Source organism: Triturus cristatus, chromosome 3_1, assembly GCF_964204655.1.
Source record: "Triturus cristatus chromosome 3_1, aTriCri1.1, whole genome shotgun sequence".
In the NCBI taxonomy this organism is placed as follows: domain Eukaryota; kingdom Metazoa; phylum Chordata; class Amphibia; order Caudata; family Salamandridae; genus Triturus; species Triturus cristatus.
In genome coordinates this window covers 957,784-978,753 of record NC_140583.1, presented here as the reverse complement: position 1 = coordinate 978,753, position 20,970 = coordinate 957,784, and the positions used below count along the sequence as shown (strand labels likewise).

The window sequence follows — 20,970 nt, the reverse complement described above, 5'->3', positions numbered from 1 at the left end:
GATCAACATTCCTAGTTTGTTTTCTATAATGAGTTCTGCGGCAACAAATACAAGTAAAATTTGGTCTTTCATTAGAGACTATTGCAAATTTTGTTATATGATCATTAAATGTGTTACTTACAGAGGGTTCTACATTCTCTTCCACTTCTTCCTCATTTACTGTGTCCTTCTCTGCACTGTTTTGTTCAGGACCAAAGTAACAAAACTGAATTTCATCCACAACCTTCTCTACATCTGATACCGTTCCTCGGAACAGAGCCCTATTCAATTCATTTAACTTTATTGCTGGACTTTTGGCAAAATACAACCGTCTCACAAACTTTCTCATTTCAGTATGATGAACAGCCAGCATCCTAAAATGATGGAAAACACTATTGCACACTTTTCTAGATAGACAAGCCAGAGAATGACCCTGCAAACCAGTATTCTCTCTCACTCTGCATGGATCCAGACTTTGAAGCACCTTAATCTTCTGTTTTATACTTTTTTTACTATATTCTCTTAGAAACTCTCGAAATTTGTCAATAGATTCCTGACGCACAGTGCAAATACTACTACAATTCCAAGTGTACACTGGGGCTTTAGGACGTCTCCCCATAGCCTCATCTGCCATCACTTGTACCTCATCTCTTGGAACCATTATCTCCTTCTCCATTATGCAACCATTTTTTACTTCGTAAGAACGACCTCTGGTGTCAACTGCATGCAGCAAACTATTACTTTGAAAATAGCTCTCTTCATGAAAAAAAGGTTCACTACTTGAACTATGCATCCACTTTCCTAAAAACACTTTACAAAAGTTTGTTCTGTTCACTACTCTTTTCCTTTTGCTATGTGATTTCAGTACATTAACCATTTTGTCTAATGTACGCATCCTATTCAAAATTAAAATGAATAGTTTCCTTTTTAATTCTAATGCCTTTGCTGCAATGGCTTCTATTTCTTTTTTTCTTTTATAAAACTTTGTCTTTTTCTTATATTTCTTCACATCCTTCATCAAATTGGACATAACTCTTCTCTGAAACATTTTTCTACGTATCTCTTTAAACGCTGTTTTTCTATTTATATAAATCTTTTCAGTTGCTGAAGGTTTATTTGCATTAACTAAATTTTCAATTTTTTCCTCTCCTTTTTTGTTCAAAACATCCTTCGAGTACAGACATTTTGTACATTTTTCATTCTTTTGAATATTTTTTTTAGAAATTCTTTTTTCTGCTTACCAGAAGATTTTTTCTTTTTCCCAACATGAGCATCTTCTACTAACTTTGGTCCTCTAGTTGTCTTCAAATATAGTTTTTTTTTGTGCGTTTTTTGAACTCTGGATTTTGTAGGCATCTTAAATTTTGTCCACTGCTCTTCAGCAATACCTGAAAAAAACTAAAAAAAAAAATCCTTTATGTTATTTAAATATATTACTACATTTCTTTTCACAATAGTCACAAAACGTAATTTCTTTGCCAATTTGAATGCACACTTACTGCTCTTTTTTTTGGGCAAGTTAAAATCACTTTTACAGACTGACACATTATGAAACCACTTTTCAGTTTTTTAAAAAAGCCCATGTCCAGACTGCTTTTTCAGACCACCACCATGTGTATCCTCGGTGACTACCTACACTCCAGCAAGAGCAACCAGCCTTAGTGATGCTGAATGTATTTGCATTACAGACTGAAACCTGAAAACCCCACTCGCTTCTAAATACTGTGCATGATTATACATGGAAAGGAGCTGGGTGTGTGCTAAGAGTCTGCTTCTTCCCCCAAAAAATTGCTCCCCCTTTTTCCTACTAATGCAACTGTGAAATCACCAGAGCAAAACGCAATAAATCTCTGCCTGTAATTCCTATTTCCACACAGAGTCATGTTTTCACATTAGTCCCAAAACGAAATTGCTTTGCCAATTTGAAAGCAAACTTACTGCTCTTTTTTTTTGGCAAGTGAAAATCACTTTTACAGACTGACACATTATGAAACCACTTTTTAGATTTTTTAAATTGCACATGTCCAGACTGCTTTTTCAGACCACCACCATGTGTATCCTCGGTGACTGCCTACACTCCAGCAAGGGCAACCAGCCTTAGTGATGCTGAATGTATTTGCATTACAGACTGAAACCTGAAAACCCCACTCGCTTGTAAATACTGTGCATGATTATACATGGACAGGAGCTGGGTGTGTGCTAAGAGTCTGCTTCTTCCCCCAAAAAATCGCTCCCCCTTTTTCCTACTAATGCAACTGTGAAATCACCAGAGCAAAACGCAATAAATCTCTGCCTGTAATTCCTATTTGCACACAGAGTCATGTTTTCACATTAGTCCCAAAACGAAATTTCTTTGCCAATTTGAATGCACACTTACTGCTCTTTTTTTTGGCAAGTGAAAATCACTTTTACAGACTGACACATTATGAAACCACTTTTCAGATTTTTTTTAAAAAGCCCATGTCCAGACTGCTTTTTCAGACCACCACCATGTGTATCCTCGGTGACTGCCTACACTCCAGCAAGGGCAACCAGCCTTAGTGATCCTGATTGTATTTGCATTACAGACTGAAACCTCAAAACCCCACTCGCTTCTAAATACTGTGCATGATTCCACATGGTAAGCAGCTGGGTGTGTGCTAAGAGTCTGCTTCTTCCCCCAAAAAATCGCTCCCCCTTTTTCCTACTAATGCAACTGTGAAATCACCAGAGCAAAACGCAATAAATCTCTGCCTGTAATTCCTATTTGCACACAGAGTCATGTTTTCACATTAGTCCCAAAACGAAATTTCTTTGCCAATTTGAATGCACACTTACTGCTCTTTTTTTTTGGCAAGTGAAAATCACTTTTACAGACTGACACATTATGAAACCACTTTTCATTTTTTTTTAAATTGCACATGTCCAGACTGCTTTTTCAGACCACCACCATGTGTATCCTCGGTGACTGCCTACACTCCAGCAAGGGCAACCAGCCTTAGTGATGCAGAATGTATTTGCATTACAGACTGAAACCTGAAAACCCCACTCGCTTGTAAATACTGTGCATGATTATACATGGACAGGAGCTGGGTGTGTGCTAAGAGTCTGCTTCTTCCCCCAAAAAATCGCTCCCCCTTTTTCCTACTAATGCAACTGTGAAATCACCAGAACAAAACGCAATAAATCTCTGCCTGTAATTCCTATTTGCACACAGAGTCATGTTTTCACATTAGTCCCAAAACGAAATTTCTTTGCCAATTTGAATGCACACTTACTGCTCTTTTTTTTTGGCAAATGAAAATCACTTTTACAGACTGACACATTATGAAACCACTTTTCAGATTTTTTTAAATTGCACATGTCCAGACTGCTTTTTCAGACCACCACCATGTGTATCCTCGGTGACTGCCTACACTCCAGCAAGGGCAACCAGCCTTAGTGATGCTGAATGTATTTGCATTACAGACTGAAACCTGAAAACCCCACTCGCTTCTAAATACTGTGCATGATTATACATGGACAGGAGCTGGGTGTGTGCTAAGAGTCTGCTTCTTCCCCCAAAAAAATCGCTCCCCCTTTTACCGACTAATGCAACTGTGAAATCACCAGAACAAAACGCAATAAATCTCTGCCTGTAATTCCTATTTGCACACAGAGTCATGTTTTCACATTAGTCCCAAAACGAAATTTCTTTGCCAATTTGAATGCACACTTACTGCTCTTTTTTTTTGGCAAGTGAAAATCACTTTTACAGACTGACACATTATGAAACCACTTTTCAGATTTTTTTAAATTGCACATGTCCAGACTGCTTTTTCAGACCACCACCATGTGTATCCTCGGTGACTGCCTACACTCCAGCAAGGGCAACCAGCCTTAGTGATGCTGAATGTATTTGCATTACAGACTGAAACCTGAAAACCCCACTCGCTTGTAAATACTGTGCATGATTATACATGGACAGGAGCTGGGTGTGTGCTAAGAGTCTGCTTCTTCCCCCAAAAAATCGCTCCCCCTTTTTCCTACTAATGCAACTGTGAAATCACCAGAACAAAACGCAATAAATCTCTGCCTGTAATTCCTATTTGCACACAGAGTCATGCTTTCACATTAGTCCCAAAACGAAATTTCTTTGCCAATTTGAATGCACACTTACTGCTCTTTTTTTTTGGCAAGTGAAAATCACTTTTACAGACTGACACATTATGAAACCACTTTTCAGATTTTTTTAAATTGCACATGTCCAGACTGCTTTTTCAGACCACCACCATGTGTATCCTCGGTGACTGCCTACACTCCAGCAAGGGCAACCAGCCTTAGTGATGCTGAATGTATTTGCATTACAGACTGAAACCTGAAAACCCCACTCGCTTGTAAATACTGTGCATGATTATACATGGACAGGAGCTGGGTGTGTGCTAAGAGTCTGCTTCTGCACCAAAAAATCGCTCCCCCTTTCCATCTAATGCAACTGTGAAATCACCAGAGCAATACGCAATAAATCTCTGCCTGTAATTCCTATTTGCACACAGAGTCATGTTTTCACATTAGTCACAAAACGAAATTTCTTTGCCAATTTAAATGCACACTTACTGCTCTTTTTTTTTGGCAAGTGAAAATCACTTTTACAGACTGACACATTATGAATCCACTTTTTAGATTTTCTTAAAAAGCCCATGTCCAAACTGCTTTTTCAGACCACCACCATGTGTATCCTCGGTGACTGCCTACACTCCAGCAAGGGCAACCAGCCTTAGTGATGCTGAATGTATTTGCATTACTGACTGCAACCTCAAACCCTTAAAGTATTCCTTATTTTTACCAGTACACCTTAATTTATCATGAAAAAATTGTCCATATTATTTTACATGTTCCTCACATTTAAATTTCTCCCAAAACAGAAAATAATAAACACAACTTCTACAAAAGGAATTCCAATTCTATTATTCATTTCTTAATTTACCATATACATCCCCTCTCAAACTCTAAACTCACCTTTAAAATTAGTTAGTTGTGAAAGAAATGTGACACTCAAACAGCAGATTATCAGAGCCAGGATCTCTGTTCTCTACACCTCTCTCCTCTCAGCAGAACCAGATAATGGCAAACTTTCCCTCTATTTTTCCACACATATACATGTAAGTTTCAAATCTCAGTGCTTCCCCCTTTTTTTCAAATGTAATCACACATTTCTATTGGTTGAAAACCAACCCTTTTCCAAAAGTACCCTTCCCCCAACTTGACTTCTGCCTAGTACCCTTCCCCCAACTTGACTTCTGCCTGCTACCATAGCAACAGCTCATGGAACACTGCTGTGTGGAGTTAGGTCAGAAGTTCGCCACACAATGTTTCAATTCCACAGAGCAAGAGTGCTTGACTTTTCAAACCTAACAGCAAATCCATAGTACTGTTCTTTGGTAACACATTTTTTTGTACCAATACAAAACATGCTTCTATTAATTTACACATACAGCCTAGTTTTTATTCTAGAATGGTATGAAACAGCCAATCAGTTCTTTTTGTTTTGAAAAACATATGTATGCCTCCATTTCCAAACTGTCTTTCTTTTCTTATTGCCATTCTACTGAAAGACACCTCCTGAGTGCATCCAGTTCTCCTTTGAAGATGTTCACAGTGTGGATTGTAGGGCACAGCTATGTCTTCTGGAGTGAAAAGTTTGCAGAGAAAACAGGTATGGTGAGAGACCTTGCTTTGCCAAATGTAGACATTAAATGGATTGGTCAGAGAGGGTTAAAGTGGCACCAATTGATGCCATTGGTGAAATCCTTCATGCAAATCCAACACCCTGACCTCATAATAGTGCACTGTGGTGGCAATGACCTAGGCACTTTGACTGGGGTAGGTCTGGAAATGCTTATGAAGGACACCTTTGCACAACTGTTTTCACTTTTCCCTAAAACTGCCTTTGTGTTTTCCAACATATGCCAAAGGCAAAAATGGAACTGGTCCAATCATTTCTGTCCTCAAATTGACAAAGCAAGAAAGCACGTCAACAAATCTGTTTCTGCTTTCCTCCGTGACTATGGTATGGGTGCCATTTACCACAACAACTTGCGTTATGACATGCAAGACATTTATAGAGGAGATGGTGTGCACTTCAATGATGAAGGGAACAGAGTCTTCCTCTTCAACCTTAGACTCTGCATCGGTACTTACTTGTAGGTACCACTTAAAAAATCACTTCATAAACACAACGGCTCTTTTTAGAGCCCCCTAATATCTAAACTCTTAAATCTGCATTTCATTTCTTTTATTTTATTTTTTTTCTACCGTACGCGTACGTTGAGCTTACCGTACGCGTACCCCGCGATTTTTTTTAAAATCAATAAATGTTTTCTTTGTACTTTTCTGTCCTTCTTTCACCCCCTCACAAATGTAAGGGGGTCTGTAACTCTCCTCCTTGCCCCCTTTTCTTGTTTTCACTCTTTTTTTTCTGAGTGAAACACACAAAATGGCGGCCGCCGCTTCCTGGTTTCGGCCGATTCGAATATTTACTAAGATCTAACAGCCAATCAGAATCGCGCTCGCGCACGCCACCGTACGCGTACGGTAAGCTTACGGTAAGCGTACCGTAAGCTGGCTCAGATATATATATTGATTTAAATGCTATTTTCTCAGGACCTACTGAACAGATTTACACCAAACCTACAAAAGGCACTTCCTTGACCTAGGGACTACCTCTCTGCCAAATTTCTAGTAATTCTATTCAGCCGTTCGGGCTGTAGCCCTGTCTAAAGGTCCTATGGAAAAATGCATGGGAAAAACGCGTTTTGGGACCCCCCTTTTTTCTCAGCCCCCGCTTGACGAATCCCCCCGAGACTTTCAGGGTAGGAGCGGAGCGTAGCGCCCCACCTATTTTGAGAAATTCGCGAGGATTCGTCGACTGGCGCCAAAGTTTTTCAAAATAGAATGTTGCGGATTTCCTATGGAAAAGGGGTCCTAACTATAACTACCTACTGGCGACCGCCAGTAGGTAATTATTGACTCTGGCTGCTCAAAGTTCTTATGATAATCTCACGACTTCTTCCACACAAAACACTCCTTCTCAGGTCCAGGTTTTGTTTCTAACTTTGAACACTTCAGCCTCTCAAATTTACAATAAATTGAGACTTGTTGGTCAAACTCGGGATAAATCTGCAGTTGAGTCTAGTTGGGAATCTGATTTGAACACTTCCTTTTCCACTTTAATATGGGATAAAGTTTGGAATAAACTGAGGAAATCCTCTAGGGCGGCAAACACTACGCAAACTCTATTTTTTATATATAATAGACTTTTAATTACCCCAGCCAAACTGCATCAGATTAATCCTCTCTCTCCCTCTACCTGTTGGTCATGTCCAGCTCCTGTTGCAGATCTTAATCATATGTTGTTTCAATGTCCAGTTATTCATCAATTTTAGACTAAAGTTTGGCACCAAATTAACAAAATATTTCACACACATGTCCCCTTTTCCCTTTCTCATATTTTTCTAGGTAGTGTTGCGGACATTTGGTCCTCTTCCACCTCCCTCAATACCCTCATCATTGACTTACTTATAGCTGTTGCTTTTCAACAAATCACTAAATCGTGGAAAAATGCTTCAAATGTTTCTTTTCAAGCCTGGTGGTATGGTGTCTGTTATAATTACAGATTGGATAGAGCTTATGTTCACCCGATTACGCTAGCCATTAAACGTGACTTATTATGGCTGCCCGTTACCAATTTTCTAGATATGTCTGCTCAATCATTACCGTCTCATATTCCAGCCATAGAAGAAGTTTCCAAGCCTCCCTAAATTTAGGTTAATTAGTTAGTATTATTATACTCTGTGTTTCTTCTCAATATATACTTAAGTCTGTAGTAGTGAGATTAGTATGTTGTACATGTTATATTTTTGAATAATATTTTCAATTGTATCACTATAGTTTATATTTATCTTTCTGCTCCCTCTCTTCCCCTCCTTTTCTCTCTTTCCCTCCTATTTCTTATTTCTTTATTATATACAGCATATTTTTCATTTTATTATTGCTATATACTATGTTATATTACTGTTGTGCTTTATAATTGTACCCAATAAACTCTTTCTAAACCTAAAAAAAAAAAAAAAAAGGTGAATCCTCTAGTTTAAACTGCTCTTCCGTCTGCTGGGAGCCATGTTGTCGTTTCCACACTCAGGGTGGCACAAACAGACACTGTCACTTACAAGCCTTGGTGCCATGCACCAGGGGCTTATGAGGACGTTACCTTATGCCAGTTTGGGACATGAGCCACTGAGGGCTGGCTGGCAGGCCTCAGTGCGCCTCAGAGCCAAAACCCCCAGAAACATCAGTCCTAAACTTTGGAGCTGACCATATAAAGAGGCACTTCCTTACAGGCATGTCGAAAATTAATATCCGGGTACCACATGTCTAATATAGTTTTCTTCAGTAGAGGCACCTCTGTAAATACAATTTAAAATCGCATTCTCCTTTTTATGAGTCACTTGAAGTACTATTGACGTCGTCTTTAAAATGTCTCCAAACTGTTAAGTGACAGCCTCATTGTGGCCTCATTGTGGACTCATTGTGGACTCCCTGTGGACTCCCTGTGGGCTTCCTAGCGGTCACTTCCTTCCAAACATATGCATGAATAAATGACTGCGTTGCATTGCTGTGCTACTAGCTATCTTTACTGTCTGTAAAACGAACCCTCCAAAGTCGAATAATAATAAAACAAAATTCAATCCAATAGTTGTGCCACAAATTCATAATTGAGCTCTTAGAAATCTAGCTCCACCACAACCCTCGGCACACAGTCTTGCTGGTCTGGGATGCTGTCACACCAGTTATATAGATTGTTTTAAAAAATACCAACTGTTAGCAAGATGATTGCTTTTTCAAAGGTCAAATTTTCTAGTCTTAAATAAAAACAGTAATGGCTTTCCAAATTGATAGAATTTTCCAAATGAGTTTTTGTAAAGTATAGTGAACGAATTTTGCAATGGGGCAAATATTGTAATCATTATTGTTCTTAAAGGTGCCACTTTAGAGTCTTTAAGAATATTAGGTAAAAAATATAAAATAAGCTAATGAAAATATTTTTCAAGTGAAATTTCTTTCGGATTATCATTCCTTGATCTCTTGGGAGACTTTTGGATTCAACTTCGATGCATATCTCCACAGTACGTTTATGCACCAATCCCTCGGAGCCTTTTCACCGTCCGCATTGTGTAGGACTGCGATATTACTACAAAGGTGCTATAACATGCTATTCACAAACATATGCGGAGGTTCCACTTCCACCTGTCCTATCTTTTACTGTGCTGCAAAATGTGGAATACCTACTTCTAAAGGGGAGGGGTTTAGGTAGGAGTAAGGAGGGGTTCAACGATGGCTAGGCAGGGGTATGAGAAGTCATGTGTACCAAAAGAGTATGGGCATGGTGCATTCTGCAGCACACATAGAAAGTGGGAAAAATGAGGAGAAATAAAATAATTTCTCCTCGTTGTGCCACTCCTACGCCTCCCCTCGGGGAGGCGTAGGATTCTGATGCTTTCCCAGCTTTACAAAACATTGTAAATCTGGTAATGTGTCAGGTTCCGTGGATGCTCCATGTTGCATGTGCCCTGTTCACGCAGAGTAATGTGTGCGAGGGGCCCATATGTACACGTCCATGGAAGGTCACGCAGGTGACTTCACGTGGCCTTCTAAAGCGGGGCTGGCCCTTTGAGGTCCTGGTGCGGCAGAAAAGAATGCCGCACCAACGGCGCAACAGGCTTGTACATGAGGCCCAAAGCGCCTAACCGGGAACCTGTGTTAGCTCAACGCCCAGCGCAAGATGCCGCTGGTGTTTGCTTACCTTGACAGGTCCCACATGAGTATTTACTTCCAGCAGGAGCTACACTCGAACAAGGCAAAGCCCCCGCTCCATGCGGGAGGCTGGCAGAGGCGCACGCTGCCACTCCCTCCAACTAGGCATGTGTGTCGCCATTCTTCTTACCTGCCTTAGTGCACGCAGCAGGCGTTCTGTGACGAAGAGGGCAGACTGGCCATCCTACACGGCACACTGCGCCGCCTTCTTGTCACACTGGCCCATGTGCATGGTCCAAACATGAACAGCCCTGACTTCTTCTCAGAGGTCTGGCGTTTGATTACTAGTGAGGGGTGTGCACTGAGTTAAGTCCTAGTTAATGCCCTGTGTCAGTGTGCACTGATGATTGAATGTTTCATTGTGCAGCGAGTTAAGTCCTGGTTAATGCCCTGTGTCAGTGTGCACTGAGGGTTGAATGTTTTATTGTGCAGCGAGTTAAGTCCTGGTTAATGCCCTGTGTCAGTGTGCACTGAGGGTTGAATGTTTTATTGTGCAGTGAGTTAAGTCCTGCTTAATGCCCTGTGTCAGTGTGCACTGATGGTTGAATGTTTCATTGTGCAGCGAGTTAAGTCCTGCTTAATGCCCTGTGTCAGTGTGCACTGATGGTTGAATGTTTCATTGTGCAGCGAGTTAAGTCCTGCTTAATGCCCTGTGTCAGTGTGCGCTGACGGTTGAATGTTTCATTGTGCAGCGAGTTTAGTCCTGGTTAATGCCCTGTGTCAGTGTGCACTGAGGGTTGAATGTTTCATTGTGAAGCAAGTTAAGCCCTGGTTATTGCCCTGTCAGTGTGCACTGAGGGTTGAATGTTTCATTGTGCAGTGAGGTAAATCCTGGTTAATGCCTTGTGTCAGTGTGCACTGATGGTTGAATGTTTCATTGTGCAGCGAGTTAAGTCCTGCTTAATGCCCTGTGTCAGTGTGCACTGAGGGTTGAATGTTTCATTGTGCAGTGAAGTAAGTCCTGGTTAATGCCCTGTGTCAGTGTGCGCTGATGGTTGAATGTTTCATTGTGCAGCGAGTTTAGTCCTGGTTAATGCCCTGTGTCAGTGTGCACTGAGGGTTGAATGTTTCATTGTGGAGCAAGTTAAGCCCTGGTTATTGCCCTGTTAGTGTGCACTGAGGGTTGAATGTTTCATTGTGCAGTGAGGTAAGTCCTGCTTAATGCCCTGTGTCAGTGAGCACTGAGTGTTGAATGTTTCATTGTGCAGCGAGTTAAGTCCTGCTTAATGCCCTGTGTCAGTGAGCACTGAGGGTTGAATGTTTCATTGTGCACTGAGGTAAGTCCTGGTTAATGCCCTGTGTCAGTGAGCACTGAGGGTTGAATGTTTCATTGTGCAGTGAGGTAAGTCCTGGTTAATGCCTTGTGTCAGTGTGCACTGATGATTGAATGTTTCATTGTGCAGCGAGTTAAGTCCTGGTTAATGCCATGTGTCAGTGTGCACTGAGGGTTGAATGTTTTATTGTGCAGCGAGTTAAGTCCTGGTGAATGCCCTGTGTCAGTGTGCACTGATGGTTGAATGTTTCATTGTGCAGCGAGTTAAGTCCTGCTTAATGCCCTGTGTCAGTGTGCACTGAGGGTTGAATGTTTCATTGTGAAGCAAGTTAAGCCCTGGTTAATGCCCTACCAGTGTGCACTGAGGGTTGAATGTTTCATTGTGCAGTGAGGTAAGTCCTGGTTAATGCCCTGTGTCAGTGTGCACTGATGGTTGAATGTTTCATTGTGCAGCGAGTTTAGTCCTGGTTAATGCCCTGTGTCAGTGTGCACTGAGGGTTGAATGTTTCATTGTGGAGCAAGTTAAGTCCTGGTTAATGCCCTGTCAGTGTGCACTGAGGGTTGAATGTTTCATTGAGCAGTGAGGTAAGTCCTGGTTAATGCCTTGTGTCAGTGTGCACTGATGGTTGAATGTTTAATTGTGCAGCGAGTTAAGTCCTGGTTAATGCCCTGTGTCAGTGTGCACTGATGGTTGAATGTTTCATTGTGCAGTGAAGTAAGTCCTGGTTAATGCCCTGTGTCAGTGTGCACTGAGGGTTGAATGTTTCATTGTGCAGCGAGTTAAGTCCTGGTTAATGCCCTGTGTCAGTGTGCACTGAGGGTTGAATGTTTCACTGTGCAGTGAGTTGAGTCCTGGTTAATACCCTGGTTTAAGTGTGCCTTGAAGGTTGAATGTGCAGGTTTGATTGTTCAGTGAGTGAAGTCCTGGTTAATGCCCTGTGTCAGTGTGCACTGAGGGTTGAATGTTTCATTGTGCAGTGAGGGAAGTCCCGGTTAATGCCCTGTGTCAGTGTGCACTGAGGGTTGAATGTTTCATTGTGCAGTGAGGTAAGTCCCGGTTAATGCCCTGTGTCAGTGTGCACTGATGGTTGAATGTTTCATTGTGCAGTGACTTGAGTCCTGGTTAATACCCTGGTTTAAGTGTGCCTTGAGGGTTGAATGTGCAGGTTTGATTGTTCAGTGAGTGAAGTCCTGGTTAATGCCCTGTGTCAGTGTGCACTGAGGGTTGAATGTTTCACTGTTCAGTGAGTTGAGTCCTGGTTAATACCCTGGTTTAAGTGTGCACTGAGGGTTGAATTTTTCATTGTGCAGCGAGTTAAGTCCTGGTTAATGCCCTGTGTCAGTGTGCACTGAGGGTTGAATGTTTCACTGTGCAGTGAGTTGAGTCCTGGTTAATACCCTGTTTTAAGTGTGCCTTGAGGGTTGAATGTGCAGGTTTGATTGCTCAGTGAGTTAGTTCCTGGTTAATGCCCTGTGTCAGTGAGCACTGAGGGTTGTGAGTTGAGATATTGTAATGTCCAGCTGTCGGTGTTTGTGTTTTACATGTCGGGGGATATTCAGCCTGTTGAAGCCTCAGTCTAACTGTATAAGGAATAAAGTCGCACAACAAGATGCGGGGAATTATTTCCTACATTTTTGGAACAGACGGATGTGATGTCATGGATGAAACGTCTGCGTCTGAGTATTTCATGATTCTTTTCAACTTCTCATCTAATAAATTCCGATTCTCTTTCCTAGGAGGTGGTGCCGTCTCTGGTAAGTTGAACATTTTATCTTGATGCACCGCTGGAGGGTGACAGGGCAGGGAGCAGGAGGGACATATGAGATGAAGGTGAGCGAGCAGGGAAGACACATATGACATGAGAGTGAAAGAGGAGGGAACGGGGGGCATATGAGATGAGGGTAGGATAGCAGGGAGGGCACATGAGATGAGGGTGAGAGAGCAGGGAGGGCACATACGAGATGAGGGTAGGATAGCAGGGAGGGCACATATGAGATGAGGGTGAGGGAGCAGGGAGGACACATATGAGATGAGTGTGAGTGATCAGGGAGGGCACTTATGAGATGAGGGTGAGAGAGCAGTGAGGGCACATATGAGATGAGGGTGAGAGAGCAGGGAGGGCACATATGAGATGAGGGTGAGAGAGGAGAGAGCAGGGAGGGCACATATGAGATGAGGGTGAGAGAGCAGGGAGGACACATATGAGAGAGGGTGAGAGAGCAGGGAGTGCACATATGAGATGAGGGTGAGAGAGCAGGGAGGGCACATATGAGATGAGGGTGGGAAAGCAGGAAGGGCACATATGAGATGAGGGTGAGAGAGCAGGGAGTGCACATATGAGATGAGGGTAGGAGAGCAGGGAGTGCACATGAGATGAGGGTGAGAAAGCAGGGAGGGCACATATGAGATGAGGGTGAGAGCAAGGAGGGCACATATGAGATGAGGGTGAGAGCAGGGAGGGCACATATGAGATGAGGGTAGGAGAGCAGGGAGGGCACATGAGATGAGGGTGAGAGAGCAGTGAGGTCACATATGAAATGAGGGTGGGAGAGCAGGGAGGGCACATATGAGATGAGGGTGAGGGAGCAGGGAGGGCACATATAAGATGCGGGTGAGAGAGAAGGGAGGGAACATATGAAATGAGGTTGCAAAAGCAGGGGGGGAACATAGGAGATGAGGGAGGGAGAGCACATATGAGATGAGGGTAGGATAGCAGGGAGGGCACATGAGATGAGGGTGAGAGAGCAGGTAGGGCACATATGAGATGAGGGTGGGAGAACAGGGAGGGCACATATGTGATGAGGGTGGGGGAGCAGGGAGCGTACATATGAGATGAGGGTGGGGGAGCAGGGAGCGTACATATGAGATGAGGATGCCAGAGCAGGGAAGGCACATATGAGATGAGGGTGAGAGAGCAGGGAGGGCACATATGAGATGAGGGTGAGAGAGCAGGGAGGGCACATATGAGATGAGGGTAGGAGAGCAGGGAGGGCACACTTGATGAGAGTGAGAGCAGGGAGGGCACATATGAGATGAGGGTGAGAGAGCAGGGAGGGCACATATGAGATGAGGGTGAGAGAGCAGGGAGGGCACATATGAGATGAGGGTGGGGGAGCAGGGAGCGTACATATGAGATGAGGGTGGGGGAGCAGGGAGCGTACATATGAGATGAGGATGCCAGAGCAGGGAAGGCACATATGAGATGAGGATGAGAGAGCAGGGAGGGCACATATGAGATGAGGGTGAGAGAGCAGGGAGGGCACATATGAGATGAGGGTAGGAGAGCAGGGAGGGCACACTTGATGAGAGTGAGAGCAGGGAGGGCACATATGAGATGAGGGTGAGAGAGCAGGGAGGGCACATATGAGATGAGGGTGAGAGAGCAGGGAGGGCACATATGAGATGAGGGTGGGGGAGCAGGGAGCGTACATATGAGATGAGGGTGAGAGAGGAGAGAGCAGGGATGGCAGATTTGAGATGAGGTGAGAGTGGGGCATGGAATACCATGAAATCATGAACAGGAAACACCAACAATGACCTTCATGATAAAATATCCGAGGACATTGTGTTTTGCTTTGTAGAAAGCTCCCTGAGCAATGGAATGGGGACAATGCCAACGTGACATGGAGGTCCAAACAGACTTTCATTTTCTCTAGAATTCTCCTACCACACCGCGCGTGCACTTTCACCCAAAATTCCCTTTCGATACAGCTCAGAGCCTGAAACATAGAGGCATATTTACAAGCCCTCAGCGCCTCCAGAGCCCCACTTTGTTTGACGCCTTGGTGGCGCTGTACCATTCTACCGCCGTCCTCTGCAATGGGTGTTGCTTTGGGCGTTCCACCACAAGAGCCATTGCTTTTTGACGCTGCCCCTGATTTACAAGACTGAGGCAGCGCTAAAAACAAATGCCATGGAATACCAAGTGTTAGAATGGCACAACGAGGAGAAATTAGTAATTTCTCCTCATTTTTTTTGCTCTTTCCATGTGTGCTGTAGAAATTTCTACAGCACACATAGACTGTGCAAATCACCATTATTGATTGTTTATGTGCTGGAAGGTGTCCCTTCCTGCACATAAAGAATCGTCTCTGCAGCGCAGGCATCCTTGCAACACGGCAGCAGGGTGCCTGCGCTGGGCAACTTTATTCGCATCAGCACTAGGGAAAACACAGGGGTGCGCCGTATAGGTGTGAATATGGCGCATCCCTGCATTCTGAACATGTAGGTGCGCAGCACTGTCAGGTGTGGTGCAGTTCCGCACTACGACATTTCCTTGTGAATATGCCCCATAGTTAGAGTACTGGCAGAGATGGGCAGTCACCACCGCAGCAATGTCCTAAATCTAGCTTATATGTTGGCCTTAGGTATGAAATATAAAATATGTTTTTATTGGATGGCCTTGAATTAATGGGGAGGTGAGACAGAGTCAATTGAGTCAAATTTGTAGTCTTTTTGTTTATTTGTTAATTTCCAGCGCAGTTTCACTCCACGCATCCACAAAAGAACCATTCACTCTTACGCTTGAACATCCTGAAGGAAGATTATGGTCGTATTTATCAAATGATCGCGCAGCGCAGAATGCTTCCCTGCGGCACTGCGTGATAGGGAAAGAGCAGGATTGCTCCGTATTTGACATTATACGGCACATTTTTGCCATTTCCAAGCGCTGGCGCGCAATGTACGGCCGAACGCCAGTGCAGCAACCGTTGCACCATGGTGCAAGAGTGCCTGCGTTGTAAGCTGGATTGTTTTTGTACAGGAAGGAGCTGGGAGGATAAAATGGACCTCCACCACCATAGAACCACTGTAGCAAGATGCCGAAAATCACTGAAAACAGACTTGGAGCAATAGGTACTCCTCTAGCAAAAGCAGGGATTCCATCACAGACCCTCTCAACAAACAACATGCTACAAAAGTAAAAGCAAACACAGCCCACCAAACCGCAAGACACAGCCTGCCAGGCCAAAGCCAGTGCAGGAACAGAGAAATAAATTCACTGAAGGACGTCAACAATGCCATGCAAGCAGTGCGGGGGTGTCCTCTCGATGAAGCCCTTTCAGCCATCTAAGGCTCCTCAAGAAAAGTGAGTACCAAAGGGCCCTCTGGAGGGAGAGGAGAAAAAAACCCAGAAACGTTCTGGGCTATATTCATCTGGGACATTAAACATCATAACTCCAGTGCATTTCGGCAAACAGTCAATGCCCCAAAAAGTAGACCACAGCCACGCCAGGAATCACAACGTCTAAAGAAGCCTGCGCCACCTTCGAACATTAGTTCAGCGTATATTTCAGAACATATAGAGGAGGTGGGAGCTGAAGGGCACGGAACATCAGCAGCCATGCCCATTTGCTTCGCTGATGTGCAAAACCTAGATGAAGCTGCATTCCAAAGACAGATAATCAAAGCCAGAACCCCGGGAGCCCCGGGCCCGTATGGGACCCCTCAGGCTATCTATGTGACCAATCTGCCAAGATGGCAGGGTGTGTGGCCCCTTATTCAAGCATGCTTTAGCACGAGCCACAATACCAGCATCCTGGAAAGGCTCCATCATGCCACCCGTCTTCAAGGGAGGCGACAAATCAAAAGATGGGTTCTATCGGCTGATAGCTCTTATTGACAACAAGGCAAAGTATCATGCAGGCATCCTGCTGCAGCAGCTTCTCGATCGGGCGACACAAACTCCATTATCCTGAAAAATCAGACGGAGTTTTTATTGGATGGCCTGGACCATGACTAACATCATGGCCCCCCTCTTTCCGCTTTGGCTCCTCTAAAGCCACCAAGCTGCCCCTTTATCTCAGTTATAAAGCCGCCTTTGATTGTGTCAATTAAAACAGGCCCTGGAGCAAACTAAGAGACGGATCTGTACCCCCCGGGCTCTTAAGAGCAATTGAAAACCTATACTGCAACGCCTGGCTCCGGATTAAGCTGGGAAGTGAGCCAATCTTTCAAAGGCTATCCAAACTAGGGTGCTCCTTGGAGCTCCATTCTGCCGGCGGAGTTAGTGGATTTTTTGCTCCAATGGGAGGCAGAGTTCAGCAAAAAACTCTGAGCCTCCCTAGCAGGGTTGGCTGCCCACCAGCGTTGCATTATTAGCCCTGGGTAGTAGAATGTGCACACTTTCAAGAAAGCCACAGGTTAATTCTAACCTTTTGTCCTTCAACTAAATCCATGGCTTATCCCACCCCTCCCATTCTCCCAGGCCCTTCTGTGTGGAGGGAGGATGTGATGTCACTGTTTGAGCCCCGCCACTGCTGTAGGGCTGGCTGCTTTGAACCAGCAGCTGCGGTGGCACACCTAACCTACGGGCACCAGTAGCCGGAAGAGCCCATTGCCAGCCATACATTGGTAGCATGAGCTTCCTGGCTGTGGCTACAGTCCAGGTGCAGAGAGGAGGTGACCCACCGCTCCCAGTGCCAGCAGCAGTACCTGGGAGATGATGGGCCGCGCCACAGAGAGAGGGCAGTCCCAGACACCCTCCCACTCCACAGACCTCGGGATGCGACTGTAACGGAGCTGTAGCAACTTTGGACTCGGAGTAATGCCGTTAAGCACAGCAACCTCCAATTACTTTTATGTCAGGGGTGGGGTCTTTATTGTTTAGGCTGTTTGATGGTGCTTATGGTGTTTCACTTTCATGTCACCTGACCTAATTTCCTTAATTTTGGTCACATGCTCCAAGTGCTTTGCGCAATGTTTCATGCCTCCTTAGTGGGTACGCGCTAAGTCCCAACAGGGAGCTGTGGTGCTGAGATGGGTGGTGATTCAAAGGCGTATCCGCCCCTCGGTGCTGAGATGGGTGGTGATTCAAAGGCGTATCCGCCCCTGTTGTCTCTGACACCTAAGTGAGCTTGGCACTTTACATCAGGTTTGCTCCTATGCCCGGCGCAGAACTCCGTGGAATTCGGTAATGTTTTTTGGTCACTCCGCTGAATTCCCGGGAGTGGATCTCCATGAACACCTCCTGGCCTAATCCAAATATCCTGAGGACTGAAACAAGGGTGTATTTTGGCCCCATCCACTTCAATCTATTCCTGGCCAACCTTCCTCTAGTCCTGTCTTCCGTCAACTCCCACGCCCCAGAGCTTGGTTACATCCTTCATTCAAACCTCCTCTACACCAATGACCTGGTGCAAATCAGCCAGACAAAGTTCGGGCTGCAACATCTGCAGAATGCCACCCAAAAATGCTCAACAGCAAACAGTCTGACTATCAACATCAAAAAAACTAAATTATGAACTGCTTAAGAAAAACTAGAGGTAAACTCAACTGGTTTCTAGGCTCCACCAAGTTGGACAAAGTCAACAAATATAAATACCTCAGACTTATTTTTGACAACAACGGAAACTTCAAGCCCTAAAGAGAGGAGTCAAAAAGGAAGGGGATTGCACTGGCAGCAGGGTTAAGGGCTTTGTTTAGAAATCTGAATGGGCTGTCTTAGCCCCATCTTAGAACCCCAAGGGCAAAGGTGGTGTCTGCCCTGGCATATGAAAGTGAAGCCCTACGGGGCAGAAACTCAACAATCCTGGACATAACCACTGTAAGAATCTACAGTGAAATGTTGTATCTTCCCAGACACACTTCAACTACTCAAATCAGGCCTGGAAATTGGACTGGTTAAACAGGAAGCTGCCAGGAGTGCTGTGTTCATCAATATATGCTGCAGGTGCAAGTCCGCCAACAAGAACTCCATAAACTACATTGACTGTCTAGAAATAACCAACAAATCCTACTCAGTGGCCTGGAACACAACACAACATCCTGGACCCCTCTCAATCTGGAATCTGAAACAGCCACAGCACCGAGATCGCCCTAGTCGCAGCCACCGATGACACAGGGGCCATCCTAGACCGCAGCAAAAAGGCAGCCCTCATCCTCCTGGACCGGCCAGCCGCCTTCCACACCGTCTTCCATCGCCTCTTGATAAACAGACTCCACCACATCAGATTCCAAGGAGACGCCCTCAAATGAATTGCCTCGCACCTCACCGGAAGGACCCAGAGAATCAGTCTCCTATTGTTCACCTGGAACCCAAGAAAATCATCTGCAGCGGCCCCCAAGGATCATCCTTCAGCCCCACCCTCTTCAGCATGTGAAGGACCCCCTTGACCAACACCGTCAGAATGCACGGACTCCACATAATTTCCTACGCTGACGACACCCAGCTCATCCTCTCGCTTTCAGAAGACCCCTCCACCACCAGAGTCAACTACAGCAGATTTATGATGAATGTGACCAACTCGATGAGGGATAAATGTCTCAAGCTGAAGACAGACATGACGGGAGTCCTCATCTTTGGGTACAACATCTCTCCATGGAATGATGCATGTTGTCATACTGAACTCGGACCATCCCCGCAGGTCATGTCCGCAACCTCGTCATCATCCTGGATCAAAAGCTATCCATGGGAAAAAGTCACTACATCTCATCCGCCTGCTTCCACAACCTATGCATGCTTTGCAAGATCTTCAGGTGTCTCCCAGTCAACACCAGAAGGACCGTCACACAGGCCCTCGTCACCAGCAGCCTGAACTACAGGAACACACTCTATGTAGGAATCAACGCACGCCTCCTGAAGAGACTCCAAACAATACAAAAGTCAGAGACTACACTCATCCTCGACCTCCCCAGACAAACCCACATCACACCCTACCTCAAGAAGCTACACAGGCTCCCGATCCAGAAGAGATGCCAGTTCTAGATATTGACACTCACATACAAAGCCCTGCACAAGGAAGGACCAGCATACATCAACAAACGCATGACCTTCCACCAACCAACCAGCACCTACAATCTACCTTCCTTTTCCATGCAGACACCCCCCAGATCTGCTTTAGCATCAGCGTAAGGCACTCCTTCTCACTACTGGTGGCGGAAGCTTGGGACGACCTTCCCCTGCCCCTCGGGAGCACCTAAGTGCTCCAGCAATTCAGGAAAGGACTCAAGACCTGGCTGATCAAATGAACAGATCATGATGAAGCATCGAGCAACCCTAGCGTCTTGTGACCCTCATGGTGATTTACAGCGCCTCACAAATTGATTGGTTGATCAGCCAGAGACTACCTCAAAAGATCAATTATTTCACGTGGGCTAGTACAACTGTGGTCCACCTCGCCCAGCCTTGAAGGCTTCAAAAACTTTCTCAATAAAGCATCAAAGTTAGCATCATGCCTAGAAGACTGGGCATAGGTTGAGAAGCCTGCTCATGCTTGGATGATGCTAAACACTTATATCTCATTAAAGCTGCAGCAATACCTGGGCGAGGCTTTCCGCTGCAGGATAAAAGGCAACTTTTTGAAACATCGGCTTGGCATCCTCCTTTCACTCACACATGCGGCCCCATGGCTAAGGGCAGAAAGAGGGGCGGCCTATAGGCTGTGAGCTCACCCAAAGGAGAACGCAATCCATACTTTCTGCCTTTGCAGGTCTTCATTAATCCTCTTATTGTATTTACTCATCTCATATGTTTTATATTGTAATGAATTTAATTAATCAAATAAAGTATTTCTCTCTCTCACTCAGATCTAGTGTAGGGAACTAAGGGCCTGGTTTGCAAAGGTAAACTCATACTTTTGTGCACATTTACGATTGCTTGCTATTCACAAAGAAATTTACGAGAAGTTTCACGTGCAGAAGTTACCTTTGTAAATCAGACCCTGAGAGCTTATTCAGGCAAATGTTCCACTTTCAAAGTTGTGAAAATCAAACTCATTTGCAATGTAATCGTCAAGTTCAGCTCAGACCTCCGAGGAGTCTCTAAACCACGTTGGATGATTAAGAGCAATGAGCAGGAGAAAAGAGTTAAGGTTAAAAGAGTAAGGCTGTTAATGTGAGATTTCTCTTCTGCTCATCATGTGCCGGACAGTGTAGGCAAGTCCCACTG

General features: G+C 44.6%; 1 long non-coding RNA gene across 1 annotated transcript in view; it reads left to right on the top strand.

Moving 5' to 3' along the window:
* Positions 1 to 12,819: 12,819 nt before the first annotated feature.
* The window catches only part of LOC146859561 (uncharacterized), a 145,577-nt gene continuing 137,426 nt past the window's right edge, over positions 12,820 to 20,970 (top strand). The window contains exon 1 of the long non-coding RNA XR_014979032.1: positions 12,820 to 12,838. This is a non-coding gene — a long non-coding RNA (uncharacterized LOC146859561). The remainder of the gene's footprint in view (positions 12,839 to 20,970) is intronic.